General features: G+C 42.8%; 1 long non-coding RNA gene across 2 annotated transcripts in view; it reads right to left on the bottom strand.

The window, feature by feature from the left end:
* The window catches only part of LOC127489191 (uncharacterized), a 314551-nt gene that overhangs the window by 269069 nt on the left and 26181 nt on the right, over positions 1-19301 (bottom strand). For both annotated transcript variants that reach the window (XR_016230564.1, XR_016230563.1), the window contains exon 2: positions 17244-17435. This is a non-coding gene — a long non-coding RNA (uncharacterized LOC127489191). The remainder of the gene's footprint in view (positions 1-17243; positions 17436-19301) is intronic.

The following is a 19301-nucleotide window of genomic DNA, read 5'->3' on the forward strand; positions in this document are numbered from 1 at the left end:
ATTGGAATGGGAAGTATCATTATGAACACATGACTTACTTTTTGTCAAGAGAAAATTGTGTTTCCCAGTTCTATCCACTGGAAGAAGTGACGAGGCAGTCTGGGCTGTGGTGCAGCATCCTGTCTCCCCTTCAGAACTGAAGCACTCACTCTCACACCTGCAGCGAGTGTTAATAGCTGAGAGCTTCAGCTTTGTCCCTCTTTGGGAATTGCCCTCAGCCAAGAGAACTGCCTTGCACAAGGTCACAGTCCCTCTTCAAGGAAGCCCACATGCAATGACTTGTCGCTAAGAAGAGAATAAAGACCCAGCACCCTGGGCAGGCATTACAGAGCAGCAGGTTAAGCAGGTGTTCTGGACATCAGCATCCCATATCACATATTGTAGTGCCTGGTTAGAGTCCCAGCTACTCCACACTCCAGACCCAGCTTCTTGCTAATGCACTTGGGAGATGGTGGATGATAGCCCAAGTACTTCCTGCCACCAACATAGGAGACCCAGATCAAGTTCCTGGCTCCTGGCTTCGACCTGGCCCAGCCTTGACTGTTGCAGGTACTGGAGTAGTAAACCAGGAAGATATAGATACATAGATAGAGATATGTACATAGATATGGATAGATAGATATCCTCTCTCTGTGTCAGTCTTTCAACTAAATAAATCTTAAAAACAAAAAACCCAGTGCTATCTCCTCAAGGTTTGCAACCCAACTGCTCAGCCACCTGTAGGGTCAGCTGAGGAATTTGTTGCAACTGCATCACAGATCAGATCCTCCCTTGCTCATTCCTGCTGCTTCTACTCCCCCACAGGTGTCACACCCAGGGACAGCTCCCAGAAAACTTCTACCAGTTGGGATGCCCACATCCTATAACAGGGTACCTGGGTTCAAGCCCAACTCTGCTCCTGATTCCAGCTTCCTTCTAGTGCAGACCCTGAGAGGCAGCAGGTGATGGCTCAAGAACCTTGGCCTCATGGGCCAGCACTGTGGCATAGCAGGTTAAGCTGCTGCCTGTAATGCTAGCATCCCATACAGGTGCCAGATCAAGACCTGGCACTCACTTCTGATCCAGCTCCCTGCTAATGTGCCTGGGAAGGAAGCAGAGGATTTGCAAAAGTGCTTGGGCCCCTGCACTCACATGGGAAATCCAGAAGAAGCTTCTTACTCCTGGCTTCAGCCTGGCCCAGCCCTGGCTTTTGTGGCCCTTTGGGAAGTGAACCAGCAGATGCAAGACCTCTCTCTGTGTGTGTCTTCCTCTCTCTGTATAACTCTGACCTTCAAATAAATAAACAAATCTTTAAAAAAAAAAGAAGAAGAAGAAGAAGAACCCATGTGGGAGACCCAGTTCCTGGTTCCTGGTTTCAGCCCAGCCCAGCCCCAGTTGTTAATGCACAATTTGGAGAGTGAATCAGCAGATGGGAGATCTCTCTCTCTCTCTCTCTCTCGTAGATTTTTATCTTTGAAATAAGGAAATATGTTCTCTTTATATTAACACAAATTAAAAATCAAAAGATAAAAAATAAAAATAAAACAAACTTCAGCACATAAATCTGCCTGAGTCTATATTCACCAGGAAACCCAAAAGAAGACACCAGTTCTGGAGCAAAGAACATTCCAAGTTTGATGAAACTGAGACAGCTAAACATGATGTCTCAGTAAAAAGAACTGCTTGGAGAAAAAGCCAGTTCCAGGTTTGGAGCAAGAAATGTACAAGCCTAGCATATAATATCCAAGAAAAAAGAGAGAGAGAGAGAGAGAGAGAGAGAGAGAGAGAGAGAATCCTTCAGAGAGAACAGGAGAAGAATCCAAGCATTCAGAGCTAATGCAAGGAGACTTCTGACCAAAACTGGGAAATCTGTACCTTACAAAGAAAAACAAATCTACAGCGGACTGAAACACAACTGGAATTCACAACAATATCTTTTAAAGACAAACCACTGGTCATTTTAAAGGATGCCAGAGTACCAATTCATTATTCTAGAATGTACAGAAAATGTAAACATTCATACTGCCTTCCTGCATGAATGATACTTCAGGAAAAGTATACAGTGGCTAATGAGAAATATTTTAATAATAAAATTCTAATAATTTTAAAAGTATCATAACAATTAAAATGTTAATCTAGAAAATATTATTAAAATTCAAAACACAAGCCAGTTGAAAGTAAGAGAATACAGGCAGGCACTACAGTGAGTTGACCATCACATGAACATTAGCCCGGAACCCATGTCAGAGTGCCTGAGATCAAGACCCTCCTCTGGCTCTCTCTCTCTCTCTCTCTCTCTCCATCTCCTGACCTCTGTCTCTGTCTCTCTCTTTTATGCTCTCCTCTCCCTCTTTCTCCTTCTTTGCCCCTTCCCTCTAGTATGTTGGGTTTCCAGCTCCTACTAATGCATCTGTGAAGCAGCAGGTGATAGTTCAAGTACTTTGGGAAACCTACATGAAGTTCTTGGCTCCTGACTTGGCCTGGTCCAGCCTTGAAGGTTGCAGGCATTTGATGAGTGAACTAGCAGATGAAAAGTCTGTCTCGCCTTCTCTCTCTGTCATGCTGCCTTTAAAATGGATAAAAATAAATAAATAAACTTCCAAAAAAAGAAGAAAATAATAAGAGGAAGCTAAATATTGGTATCATATGAAATAAAATTTCAGATAAAAACTGTCACTAGAAACAAAAGATAATTTATTACTATAAAAGGGTCCATCAAAATGCATAAGAATTGGACTGGCACTGTGGCACAGAGAGTTAGGCTGCTGCCTGCAGGGCCAGAATTCTGTATGGGTGCCAGTTCAAGTCCCGGCTACTCTGCTTCTAATCCAGCTCTCTGCTAATGTGCAAAGGGAAAGCAGCAAAAGATGCCCCAAATGCTAGGCCCCCTGTGCCCACATGGGAAGCTCCAAACTCCTGGCTTCATCCTGGCCCAGATCCTGCTGTTGAGTCATCTGGGGAGTGAATGAATGATGGAAGATCTGTCTCTCTCTCTCTCTCTCTCTCTCTCTCTCTCTGCCTTTCTAATACATAAAATAAATGTTTTTAAAAATGTGTAAAAATTATACAACAGAACTCCAAAAATACCTGCCACAGAAACTGACAGAACTCGAGTGAAATAGACAATTCAACAATAACTGTTCATGGTTTCAGCATCTCACTTTGAACAAAAAATGAAACAACTAGACAGAAGATTCACAGGAAAAAAGAGATTTCCATGTTATAAAGCAGCAAGACCGGACAGACGCCTGTAGAACACCTCATTCAGCAACAACAGAATACACATCCTTCTCAAACGCTCATGGAAAATTCTCCAGTGTAGACCATGCTAGGTCATAAAAGAAAGTCTCCACAAAGTTAAAAGTATTGAACTAGTACAAGCGTGTACACCAGCCACAATGGTATGAAATTGGGTAAAGATAGCAAAAGGAAATTTGGGGAATTCAAAAATATGTGGAAATTAATCTACTTTCCTAAAAAACCAATGAGGCAAAGCAGAAATTACAAGAGAAATTTAAAAATAGTTTGAAATGAACAAAAATGAAGACTCCATATAACAAACTTACTACAGGCGGTGTTAAAGCAGTGCCTAGAAGACCACAGACAGCCAAATACACTTGTATTAAAGAAGGGAACATTTCACATTGGTAACATAAACTTCTACCCTAGGCAACTAGAAAAGGAGACTAAACGCAAAGTAAGCTAGGAAATAATACAGACCACAGTAAAAACCAAAGAAATAGAGAACAAAAACAAAGAAACCAACAAAGCCAAAAATTGTTAACCTAAGAAAATCAACAAAATGGCCAAATCTTTGGCTACACAACCAAGAAAAAATGAAAGATTCATATTAGCAAAATCAGGAACAAAAGAGAGGATATTATTCCTCACCTTACATAATTGAAAATAATCATAAGAGAATAATATTACCAACCACATGTCCACAGAACAGATTACACGAAGTGGACAAACTGCTAGACAGATACTGACAGAAACTGACCCAAGGAGGAAAAGAAAACTGAATAAGCCTATAACAAGATATTTACAATAATTTTTTAATTCCACATGTAAAGCTCGGGCACATTGTAACAGCTTCACTAGTGAACTATACCACATATTTAGAGAATTAACACCAGTTCTTCACAAACTCTTCCAAACATAAACGAGGTAGAGTTTCCAGCTCATTTTGCGAAAGTAGTATCACACTGGTACCAATCCAGAAAAATACATTACAAGAAAACCATAAACCAATAATCCTCACAAACAAATGAACTTCATCAAAAGTTAAAATGTTTGTTCTTCAAAAGGCACTATCAAGTCAAAGAAAAATCACAAGAAAATATAAAGATAACTCAAAAATTGAGAGAATATATTTGCAAATCACATATTTAATAAGGATCTAGTATCCAAAATAAAGAATTCTTTCAACTCAACAATAAAATGGCACATAACCTACCTAAAAATGGGCAAATGATTTTGATAGACCTCTTTCAAAAGATGTAAAAAATGGCCAGAAATACAGGAAAAGACTCTCAACATCATCAGTCATTAAGGAGGTATAAATCAAAGTCACAAGAAGATACCATTTTTATAGCACTGTATTAGGTATAGTCCAAAGGCAATAATAATACAAGTATTATAATAAAAGTGTTGGCAAGGGTGTGACAAATTAGGAAATTTGTGCACTGTAAGTGGAAATGTGTAAAGCAGTATAGTCACTTTGAAAAACAGTTCAGGCCTGTTCCTCAAAAAGTTAAATATAGAGTTGGTACTGAAAATAATCTTCGTAAAAATTAAGAGTGGGATCAACAGAGGGAGGAGGAAGAGGGTTGAAGTGTGGGCAGGAGGGAGGGTTGGGTGGGAAGTATCACTATGTTTCTAAATCTGTATATATGAAATACATGAAACTTGTATAACTTAAATAAATTTTTTTAAAAAGAGTAAAAAAAATTTAAAAGTATATATAGAGAGTACCACATAACCCAGAAATGCCACTCCTAAGTATTGTACCAACAGAAGTGAAAATGTATTCAAACAAAACATGTACTTAACATTCATTCATCATAGCATTACCTATAATAGCCAGAAACAGAACATAACCCAGATGACCATCAATGGATGAGTAGATAAGTGAACTGTGGCATATCCATAACATGGAATATTATCTGGCAGTAAAAAGCAAATAAGTACTGATACATACTACCAAATTTATCAACTTCGAAAATATTATGTTAATGAAAGAAGGTAGACCTCCACAAAAAGCCATATGCTTCCATTTACATGAAATAGCCCAACAGGCAAACCCAGAGAGACAGGGAGCAGCTTAGCAGCTGTTAGGGAATAGGGGGAGGGGAAATGGGGACCACTAATGAGTCTAGGTTTCTTTTAGGGTGATAAAAAGTTCTGGAATTAGACAGTTACATGGTCTGATGAATAAACTAAGAATCACTGAATTAAACATCTTAAAGGTAGATTGTATGGTATATGAAGTAAATCTGAATAAAATTCTCATTTAAACAAGAAGCTAGCTAATAAACAAAGGAAGAATGATAGAAATAAGATCTTTTTTTTTTTTTTTTTTTTTTTGACAGGCAGAGTTAGAGAGTGAGAGAGAGACAGAGAGAAAGGTCTTCCTTCCGTAGGTTCACCCCCCAAATGGCCGCTACGGCCGGCGCAGCACTGATCTGAAGCCAGCAGCCAGGTGCTTCCTCCTGGTCTCCCATGCGGGTGCAGGGCCCAAGCACTTGGGCCATCCTCCACTGCCTTCCCGGGCCACAGCAGAGAGCTGGACTGGAAGAGGAGCAACCAGGACAGAATCCGGCGCCCTAACTTGGACTAGAATCCGGGGTGCTGGCACCACAGGCGGAGGATTAGGCAAGTGAGCCGCGGCACCGGCCTAGAAATAAAGATCTTAACATTTTATAATTCATAATGAAAAATCGGCAATGATCATACATAGCAGTTAAAATTCAAATATATAAAAGCTGTTGGGGAACTTCATACCAGGGGGATCACATTTATAAAGATCTGAACCCACTTATAAAGCCTAATTTAATGAAGAGGCAAGACATCACATGGTCTTTTTTTTTTTTTTTTTTTTTTTTTTTTGACAGGCAGAGTGGACAGTGAGAGAGAGAGACAGAGAGAAAGGTCTTCCTTTGATGTATAATTTGGGACATGCTCAGGCTGACTTGCCCCAAGTGGTGGAGTTGGAAGCATACCAGGGGATTCCAATTCAATCCCATCGAGGTGGCATGTACCAATGCCATCTCACTGTTCCAGGTGATCAGTTTCAGTTCACAGTTGGTCATGGTGGAGGGACTGGGAGTCAAAGGGAGCACATAGACAAGTCTAGTACCTGCTAACGCTAACCGATGGAGTAAATAAAGGGGAGAGTGATCCAACATGGGAAGTGAGATACTCAGCAGACTCATAGAATGGCAGATGTCCTAAATAGCACTCTGGCCTCAGAATCAGCCCTAGGCCGGCGCCGTGGCTCAATAGGCTAATCCTCCACCTTGCGGCGCCGGCACACCGGGTTCTAGTCCCGGTTGGGGCGCCGGATTCTGTCCCGGTTGCCCCTCTTCCAGGCCAGCTCTCTGCTATGGCCAGGGAGTGCAGTGGAGGATGGCCCAGGTGCTTGGGCCCTGCACCCCATGGGAGACCAGGAAAAGCACCTGGCTCCTGGCTCCTGCCAGGATCAGCGCGGTGCGCCGGCTGCAGCGGCGGCCATTGGAGGGTGAACCAGCGGCAAAGGAAGACCTTTCTCTCTCTGTCTCTCTCTCACTGTCCACTCTGCCTGTCAAAAAAAAAAAAAAAAAAAAAAAAAAAAAAAAAAAAAAAAAGAATCAGCCCTAAAGGCATTCGGAGCTGGCTGAAAAGCTCATGAGAGTATTTCAGGCATGGAAAGCCAAGACACTCTGGCAAAAGACCTCTGCGAGTGAGATCCCAGTGGAAAGAACAGGTCATCAAAGAAGGAGGTACCTTTCTCTGAAGGGAGGAGAGAACCTCCAATTTGACTATGACCTTGTCTAAACAAGATAAGAGTCGGAGAACTCAGAGGGCTTCCATAGCCTTGGAAACTCATGACTGGAGCATAGGGAGATTACTGATGCCATAGACAGGAGTGTCAATTGGTAAAGTCAACAACAGGAGTCACTGTGCACTTACTCCTCATGTAGGATCTCTATCCTTAATGTGCTGTACATTGAGATTTAATGCTATAACGAGTACTCAAACAATATACTTCACTTTGTGTTTCTATGGGGGTGCAAACTGTTGAAATCCTTACTTAATGCATACTAAACTGATCCTCTGTAAAAAAAAAAAAAAAGAAATTATCAATTCCCAACTTGACTCTCACTGGGATTAAACATGACAATAGGTCTGATCTGATTTCATCATCATTTAAAAAAAAATCATCTATTATTTTTCACTTTATGTTTCTGTGTGGGAGCAAACTGTTGAAATCCATACTTGATGTATACTAAGCTGATCTTCTGTATATTAAGATAATCAAAAATGAATCTTGATGTGAATGGAAGGGGAGAGGGAGTGGGAAAGGGGAGGGTTGTGGGTGGGAGGGACGGTATGGGGGGGAAGCCACTGTAATCCATAAGTCGTACTTTGGAAATTTATATGCATTAAATAAAAGTTTAAAAAAAAAAAAAAACAATACAACATAGCCTAAAAAAAAAAAAAAAAAAAAAGGTCTTCCTTTGCCGTTGGCTCATCCTCCAATGGCCGCTGCGGCCCGCGCACTGCGCTGATCCGAAGGCAGGAGCCAGGTGCTTATCCTGGTCTCCCATGGGGTGCAGGGCCCATGCACTTGGGCCATCCTCCACTGCATTCCCGGGCCACAGCAGAGAGCTGGCCTGGAAGAGGGGCAACCAGGACAGAATCCGGCGCCCTGACCGGGACTAGAACCTGGTGTGCCGGTGCCGCAAGGCAGAGGATTAGCCTAGTGAGCCGCGGCACCAGCCCACATGGTCTTTTAAGAAAGCTCTCATACAAAGAGACAATTCCACAATATTGCAATCAAAACTAAAAACTAGAACTGAATTTGATTAAGCTTCTAGATCTAACTACCAGATCTACTAGATTTTATTAAAATAAAACAGATATTTCAAAGGAAAATGTTCAAAAACACAACGGTGGTGTAATCAGCAAAATCCAGATTATGAGAAACTGAAAACGACAAATGACAACAGTTGAAATAAGAGATATATTAGACAGACCAAGCAGATGCTTTTTAAGAAATCATATACATATTTTAAAAAGGGACATTTGAGGGGCAGGTGCTGTGGCGTAGTGGGTAAAGCTGCGGCCTGCAGTGCCGGCATTCCATATGGGCACCGATCCGAGACCCAGCTGCTCCACTTCTGATCCAGTTCTCTGCTATGGCCTGGGAAAGCAGTAGAGGATGGCCCGAGTTCTTGGGCCCCTGCACCTGAGTGGGAGACCCAGAGGAATCTCCTGGCTCCTGGCTTCCGATCAGCGCAGCTCCAGTCATTGCGGCCGATTGGGGAGTGAACCAGCGGAAAGAAGACCACTCTCTCTCTTTCTGCCTCTCCTCTCTATATTTAACTCTGACTTTCAAATAAAGTAAATCTTTTTTTTTTTAAAAGGAACATTTGAACACCAACTATATACTTCATAATATAAAAGAATTATTATTAATTTTCAGTGTCTTAATGTTCTTATAATTATGTTCTTAAATAAAGAACCCTCATCTTTCAGAAAAACAGTCATGTCCTGCATGACATTTTAGTCAAGAGAGGACCACATATGTCACAGTGGTGACATCAGGTTCTAACAGCAGAAAACTTCCTACCACCTAGTGATGTCACAGCCATCACTACATCATAGCACCGTACTTCACTGACTGTTGTTGCTGATAAAAGCAAGCCTACTGATTGCCAGTCATAGAAAAGTACACCACATACAATTCCTTACTGTGCATAATGCTTGATAATGACAATAAACAACTATGTTACTAGCTTTTATTATAGATACACTTTATCATTTTAGAGTATACTCCTCCTATATCAAAAAAAGAATTGTTACTGAAAAATATTATGCTGTGTTCTGCCATTGATAGCCTCATACATCCCGTGTTTACAGCGTCTCTTGATTGCATCGAGTCTTCACTGGGGCAGGCATTTGACACAATGATTAAGACTCTGCTTGGAATGCCCACATCCCATATCAGAGTGTCTAGGTTCAAGTTCCAGATGCACTCCTGACTCCAACTTCCAGCTAATGTGCACCTTAGGAGGCAGCAAGTGTTGGTTCAAGTAGTTGGGTTTCTACTACCCACGTGTGAGGTGTGTTCCCAGATCCCAGCTTCAGCCTGGCCCAATCCCAGGCTCTCTGTGTGCATTTGAGGAGTGAACCAACAGATGCCATATCAAGTGTTTGATCTATACAATTTGGTTTTTAACTACATAGTGCTTACCTAAGGATGAAAATCACATGACACATTTCTCCCCATCATGAAATAACACATAATTGTATATGCTAAAATATTTTTGGATAAAATCTTACAATGCTTAGGATTCGTTTCACTAAAATATATGGGCAAATTAGGTCTGTCAATCATACAAGATGGTCATGAATTAATAATTGTTGCAGCTGGGCAATGGGTACACAAGAGTTTCATGTATTATTCTATTTTTGTACAAGTTAAAATTCTCCATTAAAAATATGGTAAGGAAACTTTGCTAAGCACTGTATTTCAGGTCTGCACTGCACTCCCACATATGCAATTGTTCATTCGTTTATTCTAAGCAACTGATGCAGTACCTGGGAACTACTATGCAAGGAGCAAGTACAACCAAACCAATCAATAATTTCCTTTAATTCTCTAACAATCGTAAGTGGTAGCTCTTATACTCCCATGTTGTAAATTAGGAAAACTAAAGCTCAGACTTCAGCCAACATTATCCAGCTTTTACGGGCCAGACTCTTTCCATTATGCCTCAGATTTGAAACCAGTGGGAGGAGGCAGAGACTGGCTGTTCTAATAGGCACACTTTGTCCGCCACATTTCCTGAAGAAGGCTATTCCTTCTGTGGGGGAGTTGGTATCAGTATGCTAAGGACACACGGGGTTTCAAATCAGACACATCTGTGGGTACAAGGTACTTGGTCACAAAGGAGAGAAACCAAATGCTATTTCCATTCTCTTCCTAAAGAAGAGCTTAGGCTCACTGTATCGATTTCCTACCTGCTATCAACCCAAATCACTCACAGTGAGAAAACCACAGACAGCATTTGGCTGCCGTGTGCCTCTTGGTGTTCGTAAGATTGAAAAGAAAGAAAAATATGTCAAAAACCCAAGATAGTCCCTGGCAATTTCAAAAAAAAAACTACATTGATTCACTTCTCTCCAAGTGGCATCCTATAAGCCTTTTTCAAAGCCATTAACCTCTTATTCACCTCTTCTTTAGTCTCTTTTCTGCTCTTTGCTTCATGCTCTCAAATCCACTTAAAAAAATTTTCAAATCTGTTCAAAACTGACATGTATTCATATACACATGTGTCTTTGATAATACACTTGCTTTGCCCAAAAACTAACAAAAGTAAAATAATGAAAGCCAGTTTTTATTATCAGACAGAACACATTTTAAAATCAATTCCAAACAAGTAAATAAAAACCTAGAATCCTTTCTTCTTCTGACTTGTCAAAATATCTACATTAGTTTTCATAAAAGGAAAAAAATTGGGCATTTTCAGCATTAACACTGCCATCTTTTTGGACATTCTCTTAAAAGTTTTATTTCATTCTGATAAATGTAAAAGAAAAACCATTTAGATTTTAAAAAGAGTAGATCATGTTAACTTCAATTTTTTCCCATGCTAATTGAGAAGACATCAAATAAGACTAAGCACACATAAACAGAATTGAAAGTCCAAATTCAATCCACACCCATGTTCTCTTATACTGCAGGGGTGGGGAACCTTTTTTTCTGTTAAGGGCCATTTGCATATTTATAACATCAAAATTATGAACTTCAAAATTAGTCTGCTATAGATTTATTGAATTTCTTTTTTTAAAAAAGATTTATTTATTTATTTGAAAGTCAGAGTTACACAGAGAGAGGAGAGGCAGAGAGAGAGAGAGGTCCTCCACCCGATGGTTCATTCCCCAACTGGCCGCAATGGCCAGAGCTGCGCCGATCCGAAGCCAGGATCCAGGAGCTTCTTCTGGGTCTCCCACGTGAGTACAGGGGCCCAAGGACTTGGACCATCTTCCACTGCTTTCCCAGCAGAGAGCTGGATTGGACGTGGAGCAGCCGGGTCTGGAACCGGCACCCATGTGGGATGCTGGAGCTTCAGGCCAGGGTGTTAACCCACTACGTCACAGTGCCAGCTCGATTTATTGAATTTCAAATGCCACCTGTGGTTGCCTTGGCTGGCCCAGACTGAATGATTTCACGGGCTTTATATGACCGTGGGCTGGGTGCTCCCCACCCTGTTAGCCAGCTCTCTGTGCTGGTACAGGACAAAAGGGACGAGAAGGAAGATCAGAAGTCAGTAATGGGCCGAGAAGAGCCAGGAGCATGACTAACAGCCAGTGGCAGTGTCCATTCTGAGTGTAGATTTGGAAATGGAAATGCTGGGTTCAGGTCCTCACGATTCAGTGTTTTCACAGACGCTAACACAAGGCAATTCTGAGAAACACATGGCTGTTTCTGAAGCTTCTAAGACAAGCCTAGAACAAGACTATAGAAAAAAACAATTTTGGGGGCTGGCGCTGTGGCATAGTGGGTAAAGTCACCGCCTGCAGTGCTGACATCCCATATGGGCGCCTGTTCAAATCCCGGCTGCCCTGCTTCTGATCCAGCTCTCTGCTATGGCCTGGAAAAGCAGCAGAAGATGGCCCAAGTGCTTGGGCCACTGCACCCACGTGGGAGACCTGGAGGAGGCTCCTGGCTCTGGATGAGCTCAGTTCCGACCACTGTGGCCATTTGGGGAGTGAACCAGCAAATGGAAGACCTTTCTCTATGTCTCTCCCTCTCTCTGTTTATCTCTCAAATAAATAAATAAAATCTTGAAGAAAAAATTTTGAGGAGAGAACTTCCACTCTGACTACGACCTTGTGTAAATATGATCAGAGTTGGTGAACTCAAAAGGCTTCCATAGCCTTGGCAACTCATGACAAGAGCCTAGGGTGATTACTGATGCCATAAACAAGAGTGTCAAATTGTTAAGTCAACAACAGGAGTCACTGTGCACTTACTCCTCATGTAGGATCTCTGTCCTTAGTGTGCTGTACATTGTGATTTAATGCTATAACTAGTACTCAAACAGTATTGTTCACTTTGTGTTTCTATGTGGGTGCAAACTGTTGAAATCTTTATTTAATATACACTAAACTTATCTTCTGTATATAAAGAGAATTGAAAATGAATCTTGATGTTAATTGAAGGGGAGAGGGAGCGGGAAAGGGGAGGGTTGCGGGTGGGAGGGACGTTATGGGGGGGAAGCCATTGTACTCCATAAGCTGTACTTTGGAAATTTATATTCATTAAATAAAAGTTAAAAAAAATTATAATAATAATAAAAGGAGATGATAAACCCACCTTGAGGCTAAAATAACAAATGCAGAATTCTTTGGAAAACATGAAGCACAAGAACATGTAGACTCTAGTCCAGGGGAAGATATTTTTTAAAAAAAAGTGCAGAGAGTACAATCTCAAGGAAGAGTTAGGGAGAAAATGGGAATGGAAACTCCACACAAGTTAGAGGGATGCTGTGGTTCTAGGTGGAGGGTGTGGACACGCAGCATGAACTTGGAGACAACACAGGACCCCAGCAGCCAAGAGCCTCAGCACCAGCTTTGGAGAGTGAGGTCTCTGTTAATGTGCCTGAGAAGGCAGCAGAAGATGGCCCAAGTCCTTGGACCCCTACCACCCATGCCAGAGACCCAGAGGAAGCCCCTGGTTCCTGGCTTTAGCCTGGCCCAGTCCTGGCCGTTGAGGCCATTTGGAGAGTGAACCAGTGGATGTAAGACCTCTCTCTCTCCTCTGTCTCTGTGTAACTCTCTTTCAAATAAACAAATAATCTTTATAAAGAAAGAAAAAAAAGATATACGTAAAACTTTATTCTAAGAGTGAGAGATTGATGTGACAATATTTCTACCTCCTCCTTTCCTGGTCCTATTTCCTTTTCCTCTCTTGCTCCCTGCAGTGGTACAATCAGATTGGAATTGTACTCATTCCCCTCTGGACCTCTATTTCATGTGACCACTCCTCTCCGGAAGCTTCAGGGGCCTCTGAGATTCACACAGCTCATCAGCGCCCAGAGGGCTGCTCAGAAGACAAAGGCATTTAGTGAACCAGAAAGTTGACCTATTCATGGAAAGCAAAGAACCACAGGTGACAGCTTTTCAACCAGAAACCAGAAAAATGGGGAAAATGTGGACTTTGCCATAAGACTGGCCCCTGACTTGAGGCCCTCATCACTTCTCTGACTGAACCATGCTGCCTGGAAGAACACACAGAACACCCAACCCACTGTCTGGGACAGTGAAGTTCTGTGTCTACCATGTGTGATACTAGGATGGCTTCACTTTCATTTACAGTACCTGACTCCTTGCACCTTCTTCGAGGCAGGTCACAGAAGCTCTAATCTCCCCCAGCTTTCTGTCTTGGAGCTGGCCATGAAGAAATTCTCTGATCTATCTTTGCCCTATAAAACCCTCCTCTTTCTTTTCTTTTTTTAAGATTTTATTTATTTATTTGAGAGGTAGAGTTACAGACAGTGAGAGGCAGAGACAGAGAGAAAGGTCTTCCTTCCGTTGGTTCACTCCCCAGTGGCCGCCAATCCAAAACCAGAAGCCGGAAGCTTCTTCCCAGTCTCCCATGCGGGTGCAGGGGCCCAAACACTTGGGCCATCCTCTACTGCTTTCCCAGGCCACAGCAGAGAGCTGAATTTGAAGAGGAGCAGCCGGGATTAGAACCGGCACCCATATGGGATGCTGGTGCCACAGGTGGAGGATTAACTTACTGTGCCACGGCGCCAGCCCCAAAACCCTCCTCTTTCTCGAGGAGCCCTAGCCTATGGCCTGGAGGCAGGACTGCAGAACAGAAAGGCCAAGAAGAATGCTGAGACAGACAGGCCTTGCTGGTTTACCACCAGACTATTAGCAATTAGTAGTATATGCAATGAAGTCTCCACCAGAACCCAAAAGGCCAGGGTTTGGAGAGCTTCCAGGTCACTGACACAGGGAGGTTCCTGGAGAGCAGTGTTTCCAGAGACATCACAGAAGCTCCGCACCCTACGCAGCTCTTCACCTGTACTGTTTGTGATGTCCTTTCTGACAAACTGGCAAGTGGTTCCCTGAATTCTGGGAGCCACCCAAGCAAGCTGAAGAGAGGCTGTGGGAAATCCAGTTTCTAGCCAGCAGTCAGAAGCACAGGTAAAGCAATATGGGCATTCCACGGGAGTGCCAGGAAATCTTTTTTTTTTTTTCAAAGAAGCCTTTTATAAAAGGAATACAAACTTCATATATTTTATAAGTACAACTTTAGGAATACAGTGATTCTTCCCACCATACCTGTCCTCCCACCTACACTCCCATCCCTTCTTCTCCTCCCTCTCCCATTCCCAGTCCCATTATCCACTAAGATCCATTTTTTATTAACTTTATACACAAAAGTCCAACTCTATACTAAACAGAGTTCAACAATTTGCACACACACAAAAAAACTTCCTCAACAGTCGAGACAAGGGCTGTTCAAAGTCATTGCATCTTGAAGTTAATTTCATTTATTTTTTAGAAACTTTATTAACTTTAAAGAATCACCCAAGAATGATACATCTTTTGTGAGCACTTAGATATAATTATAATCAACTCTTTGAAGACAGAGGTCCTGCATGAGAAGTTGATGCACAGTGACTCCTATTATTAATTTAACAATTAACACTCTTATATATGACATCAGTGATCACCCAAGGCTCTTGACATGGATGCCTAGGCTATAGAAGACTTTTAAATCCACAAACTCTGTCAGTATTTAGACAAGGCCATAAGCTAAGTGGAAGTTCTCTCATCCCTTCAGAGAAAAGTGTCTCCTTCTTTGAGGACCACTTCTTTCCACTGGGGTCTTACCTGTCAAAGTGCTTCATGTAGGACACTTTTTGCCATAGTGTTTTGGCTTTCCATGACTGAATTGCTCTTGTGGGTTTCCCAGCCAGACCAGAAGGCCTTAAGGGCTGATTCTGAGGTCAGAGTTCTACTTAAAGCAAATGTCAATCCGAGACTGCTTTGTGGACTCATGTCTGCTTCCTATGTTGGAGCATTTACTCCTTTTTAATTCTATCTATTATTATTCCCAGACACTTAATCCTATCCATATGATCCCTTTAACACTTAAGATGTTATTTTTACCACCCAGCTTAAGGGCATTTGGGAATCCCATAGCAAGTCTTTAAACTGTACCATTAGAAGTAAGTGCCGGGAAGTCTTGAGAGATAAGCCCTCACCTGTGGGATCTGAAGCTATCTCTTGGGAGATAGTGTCAAAAGTGAATCACACACCTCATGTTGAAAGTGATCTGTGTTAGGCCGGCACCGCAGCTCACTAGGCTAATCTTCCGCCTGCAGTGCCAGCACCCTGTGTTCTAGTCCCGGTTGGAGCACCGGATTCTGTCCCGGTTGCTCCTCTTCCAGTCCAGCTCTCTGCTGTGGCCCAGAAAGGCAGTGGAGGATGGCCCAACTGCTTGGGCCCTGCACCCTCATGGGAGACCAGGAGGAAGCATCTGGCTCCTGGCTGCAGATTGGTGTAGCACGCCAGCCATGGCGGCCATTTGGGGGGTGAACCAACGGAAGGAAGGCCTTTCTCTCTGTCTCTCTCTCTCTCTCTCACTGTCTAACTCTGCCTGTCAAAAACAAAAAGAAAGAAAGAAAGAAAGAAAGAAAGAAAGAAAGAAAGAAAGAAAGAAAGAAAGAAAGAAAGAAAGAAAGAAAGAGAAAAAGAAAGTGATCTGTGTTGTGAGAGTATAGGAGGAGAAACTGAGTCTGTGTCTGAGTGGCTTTTCCTTCCATAGCCTCACACCAAGGACGATCTGCATGTACCTGGGCCAAATTAATGGTTCTCCCTGATCTTCCTCCCCCATTTTACTCCCCTCTTCACACAGCCCACTGCATACATCTTCTTTTTAGCACTTGCTACAAGTTATTATAGCGTGTTCCACAGTTCTCTCTACTCCCCACCAGTCTGATCCTGCCCACTCCAGGCTCTATCATTGTTTTTGTCTAAAAGATAGCAGAATGATCTAGAACAGGCAAAACAAAATTTAATGCCTTCAGTGGTCAAACAACTCAAGCAAATGAACTGTGGGAAACCATCCATGCTTGTCTAAGAGGCAGGGGCCCCTCTGTGCCACATTCTTAACTGTGAATAGAAGACCAGGATAGTTGGATTATCCAGTGATCCAGGAGAAACCGGAAATGCTGATCATTTGGTGGGATACTTCAAGATCAATTAGAGCTGAGCCAGCATGTTTTAAACTATGTGGCTCCCATTGCTACTTGATAATCCACTCAGTCTATTACTTGAGCCAGACCCATCAATTCCTGATCCATGGCAGCCCTTTTAAGCCAAGCTGACTCCAATGAAAACAGATGGAATCTTGTCACAGTTAACAGTGACACCAATTTCTCAAGTCTGAGTTATAATGTCAAAAAACAGAGAGGGGAGGTGGATCTGTGGCACAGCAGGTCAAGCCGTGCTTAATTCAACCACATCTGATATCACAGCAATGGTTTGAGTACTGGCTGTTCTAGTTTCAATCCAGCTCCCTGCTAATGTGTCTCGGAAGGCAACATAAGATGGTCCAAGTACTTGGGTCTCTACCTAAGTGGGAGACTCAGATGGAGTTCCAGTCTCCTGGCCCCTGCCCTGCCTGTTGTAGCCATTTGGAGAGTAAACCAGCAGATGAAAGATCTCTTTCTATTTATGCCTCTCCCTTTCTCTCTGTCATTCTGTCTATCAGATAAATAAAATCAAATCTTAGCAAAAACTAGGATGGGGAGAGACTATGATCTACAGAATTTTCTTAAGTGTCCTTCAATACAGCTCCAATCAAATCCTTCCAATGGAAATCCTCCTTTACTTGTTTCTCTGTCTCCCAGTGGATCTGACTTTCAGAATAGCCTTCCTAGTGTCTATCCCTCACCTACCCATAAGGCTAACTCATTCTCCTCTTCCTTTGACAACCAATGGACATCAGAGCAAATGGCAGAGGCCACGCTTACCCTTGTGCTGGTGATGTTGCACACTCTGTCCTCATCCTGCCCAGTGGAAAGTCCATCATCATCCACAAAGCTCCACCTTTCTTCCCCTGCAGGAATGTGGAGTGCACATAGGCATTGAGTAGCCAAAACGAAGAGAAGAATCCTGTTCTCAGGTTGTAGAGGCCAAAGCAGTCACTGGAAAAACACTGTCACCTGCAGAAGAAATCATCAGCCAAATTGTAACTCCCAGGAGGAAACATGCCTGCAACAACCATCTCAGACCCAGCACTCCAGGCACTTACTGATCAGAGCCCAATCTTAGGGCCTTGTCTAATTCTCAGGGAAGGGTGATCTTTTCCTACTGTGGAACCATCACTCCCATAGGACACGGGGACAGGCAGACACAGAGATAGGTTTAAGGACTCCCTGATCCTAACTGCAGGTATTTGGGATACCTGCACTTATGTAGACCAAGGAAATATCGAGAGATGAAATGAGGCACCAGAATTAGGGCTGCAGTCACTCACCTCTCACACAGTTTCTTATCAGAGTGCTAGTCACCTAGCTAATTCATCAAAAATATACTTCTAAGTGAACTTTGAATCCATTTCAGAGACTAACTTCTGGGTATCAGGACTCTAAAAGAATTAACACTGCTGCTATAATTTGAAATCAATAGATTTCAAGGGCTTGCCAAATGCAATGTCACTTTATTTGCCCATTATTATATTTCACAGATCAGAAATGACTACCGATGCTAACAAAATCTTGTGTTTAATAGGGGGAGGGGGAGGGGGCTGTCATGGTGGGGGTAAGGGATGTTAAATTCATTTCAAAACAAATAAAAAACAAATTTCAGTTTTTCGGGGCTGGCACTGTGGCATAGTAGGTTAAGCCTCCACCTGTGGTGCTGGCATCCCATATGGGCACAGGTTCATGTCCCAGCTGCTCTTCTGATCCAGCTCTCTGTTAGGGCCTGGGAAAGCAGTAGAGTACTAGGACCCCTGCATCCATGTGGGAGACCTGGAAGAAGCTCCTGGCTCCTGGCTTCCGATCAGCACAGCTGCAATGTTGTGGCCATTTGGGAAGTGAACCAGTGGACAGAAGACCTTTCTCTCTGTCTTTACTTCTGTCTGTCTGTAATGCTACTTCTCAAATACATAAATAAAATCTTAAAAAAAAAAAAGTTCAGTTTCTCTCTCTGAATACATTAAAAACAGCAACAAAAATTCCAAATCTCAGACAAGTACATCTTGCCTTGTGGTGATATATTCCCATAACTTTATACCCACAGCCAAGATCCATTGATCTTCATGTTTTTCATTCAATACAGGGACCAAAAAGGAGAGGGAAAAAAAGAGAGAAGAAAATATTGATTCTCAGCAAAAGACATGAAAGAAATGCCTCTGGCTGTGTTAGTCACTGAACAAACATGCATCAGGGTTTAAGATCTTAGACACTGGGATTGGGATTACAAACCAGACACAGTGCCTGCCCTCAGGCCCCAAGGTGCTCACAAGCCCCAAACTAAACAAACAAGTCAGAGTGTCCTAGCAACTTCCAGTGGCCAGCGGAGGTGAGGGAAGCAGTAACAGCTTTCAGTCTGTTCCAAACAAGAGGCAAAGGAATCCTTCCGCACAAGCTGACATTTCACCTAGAACAGAGATAATAATGAAGAAAAATCTGGAAGCCAAATGCAGCTCCTTCCAAACTGAACTTTGAAGATGCAGCTCTCAGCAGAGGCAACAGAAAAACAATAGATCAACATAGGAGGGGCCGGCGCTGTGACATAGCGGGTAAAACCGCCAGCTGCAGTGCCAGCATCCCATATGGGCACCGGTTTGGGTCCTGGATGCTCCACTTCTGACCCAGCTCTCTGCTATGGCCTGGGAAAGCAGTGGAAGATAGGCCAAGTCCTTGGGTCCCTGCACCCATGTGGGAGATCCGGAGAATGCTCCTGGCTCCTGGCTTCGGCTTCTGATCGGCATGGCTCCGGCCGTTGCATCCAACTGGGGAGTAAACCAGTGGATGGAAGACCTCTCCCTCTGTCTCTCTCTCTCTCTCTCTCTCTCTCTCTCT

This window comes from Oryctolagus cuniculus, chromosome 2 (genome assembly GCF_051225735.1).
Source record: "Oryctolagus cuniculus isolate XC-2025 breed Fujian yellow rabbit chromosome 2, ASM5122573v1, whole genome shotgun sequence".
NCBI lineage: Eukaryota > Metazoa > Chordata > Mammalia > Lagomorpha > Leporidae > Oryctolagus > Oryctolagus cuniculus.